Source organism: Apostichopus japonicus, chromosome 5, assembly GCF_037975245.1.
Source record: "Apostichopus japonicus isolate 1M-3 chromosome 5, ASM3797524v1, whole genome shotgun sequence".
NCBI lineage: Eukaryota > Metazoa > Echinodermata > Holothuroidea > Aspidochirotida > Stichopodidae > Apostichopus > Apostichopus japonicus.
This window is the reverse complement of record NC_092565.1, coordinates 796,464-798,963: the sequence shown is the minus strand read 5'-3', so window position 1 is coordinate 798,963 and position 2,500 is coordinate 796,464. Positions and strand designations below refer to the sequence as shown.

At 62.5% G+C, this 2,500-nt stretch overlaps 1 non-coding gene across 1 annotated transcript in view; it reads right to left on the bottom strand.

The window, feature by feature from the left end:
- Positions 1-2,077, bottom strand: part of LOC139968472 (large subunit ribosomal RNA) — a 4,036-nt gene extending 1,959 nt beyond the window's left edge. Inside the window, exon 1 of the ribosomal RNA XR_011793469.1 lies at positions 1-2,077. This exon is cut by the window's left edge and continues 1,959 nt beyond it. This is a non-coding gene — a ribosomal RNA (large subunit ribosomal RNA).
- Between the last annotated feature and the right edge of the window lie 423 nt (positions 2,078-2,500).

Below are 2,500 nucleotides of genomic sequence, written 5' to 3'. Positions count from 1 at the left end.
GGGCTAGTGTGCCTCACGGCTTTTGCCCTCGCAGTGCCGCGACGCGCGGAACCCCGCGAGGAGGCCCACGCGCACGACACCACGAGGAGGACTACGTCTGTACGTCCGGGAATATTTGACCCGGTTCCCTTTCGCCCAGGGTGCGATCACCCCGCCGTTCCCGGGAGGGAGGTCGGCGTGGCTCTCGCGGCCGCTCGGAGCGGAACTTCCCTAGGGCTTAGGATCGACTGACCCATGTGCAACTGCTGTTCACATGGAACCCTTCTCCGCAAACTCGGCCCTCCAGGCTCTCGTTAGAGTATTTGCTACTGCCACCAAGATCTGCGCCCACGGCGGCTCCACGCGGGCTCTCGCCCGGACCGCTTCTTAGCTCACCGTGGCGTCCTTCCTACTCGTCGAGGCCGGACTCTATTCGGTTCTCCTTGCCCCGACGGCCCGGCACAGCCATCACGCTCAGCGCCATTCATTTTCAGGGCTAGTTGATTCGGCAGGTGAGTTGTTACACACTCCTTAGCGGATGCCGACTTCCATGGCCACCGTCCTGCTGTCTGTTATCAACCAACACCTTTTGTGGGCTCTGATGTGCGACCGAGTCGGACGGCTTAGCCAGGCGTTTGGTTCATCCCACAGCGCCAGTCCTGCTTACCAAGAGTGGCCCACTGAGCACTCGTTCATTCTCACTCGTCCGGCTCCAAGCCAGCGAGTCGGACCTCTTACCAATTGAAAGTTTGAGAATAGGTTGAGGTCGTTTCGGCCCCAAGGCCTCTAATCATTTCGCTTTACCAGATAAAATTGTTCACGAATATCTCCCGAGCACCAGCTATCCTGAGGGAAACTTCGGAAGGAACCAGCTACTAGATGGTTCGATAAGTCTTTCGCCCCCTATACTCAGGTCGGACGATCGATTTGCACGTCAGAACCGCTGCGGACATCCACCAGAGTTTCCTCTGGCTTCCTCCTGCCCGAGCATAGTTCACCATCTTTCGGGTTTTAGCATGCTTGCTCTTCCTCCGCTCCACCGGACGAGCCGGACGGAACGGGTGGCCGGTGCCGCCCGACCCAGAGGGCCGGGATCCCGCCTCGTGACGGCCCTGTGCCGACCTTCACTTTCGTTATGCCAGGATAGGTTTCGGTAGACCCCCTCGACTTGCAAGCCTGCTTAGACTCCTTGGTCCGTGTTTCAAGACGGGTCGAATGAGGAGGCCTCGCTCACGCCCGACAGACCCTCCGCTTCGGCCGAAGCCGCGGCGAGACCGGACCCTCCGGATCCCGCCGGCCACGCGACAGCAAGCTGTGCACGCGACCGACGGAGACGCCGGTGGCCCGGACCCCGCTGCCTGAACCCCCGGGGGGGCAGGCCGTCACGCAGAGTCCTCGACAGAGAGCGCAGTGAGCAACCGTGACGGGCGGCGTAAGACGGCGAGGGCCGAAGCCCCCGCACGCCGCAGCCTCGCCCGCCCCTCTGCTCCGCTCTTCGGTCGGTCGCCGGGAAGGGCGCCGAACGGTAGAAGTGCGACGCGGACCGGACGGCGAAGCGCCGCGGGGTCGGGTCCCGAGGGATCCGAACCCGCACACGCTGCCGCGCCGACCGCGCCTGAATCAACCGGACGCCCCATGTAGCATGCGGCACTCATCCGTTTACTTCTTGGCAGTTTCACGCAATGTTGAACCCTCTCTTCAAAGTTCTTTCAACGTTCCCTCACGGTACTTGTTGACTATCGGTCTCGTGCATAGTATTGAGCCTTGGATGGAGTTCACCACCCCTCTTTGGGCTGCATTCTAAAACAACCCGACTCTTGGAAAGCTTTCCCTCCGGCCTTCGAGTCCGCCCTACGGGCCTTACACCCGCTGCGGGTAAGCTGCAGCCCCGATCACAGTGGACTGCGGCCGGACTCTGTCGACCGGAGTTCAGTTTCCTTACGCCACAGGTCCCTCGCACCGCAAACGGGCGCGGGGATTCGGCGATGGGCTCTTCCTGCTTCGCTCGCCGCTACTGAAGGAATCCTTGTTAGTTTCTTTTCTCTCCGCTTAGTGATATGCTTAAATCCAGCGGGTAATCTCATCCGATCTGAGGTCTGGAATCGTGAAAGACACGTGGAACGTGATCGGAGTCATAGCGGCGACCCGGGGTCTCTCCTTCCCCGGCGCTCCCCGAAGAATCGGGTCGCCGGCGGGAAAGGGTGGCCTACCATGCGCCTGCGAGAACGCAGACGGGAGGACGAGAGACCCCGCGATTGGGTCGACCGGCTCTGCCCGGCAGAGGCTCCTCGACCGTTCCGGGGGGTCGGACGCTGGGACCGCACCACGGGCGCATACGTCTACACCCCGATGGCACGTCGCACGACCGACGAACCCCCGGTTACCGATCGAGCCTGCTCGCCGAGTTTCACCGGCGCCGACATCACAGAACTCCATCTGACACTGACCCGACGCAGCCGGCCGTCGAAGGGACGGCTGCGGCCGGGCGCTCCTCCGGCGCGCGAACACGCCGACTCTGTGA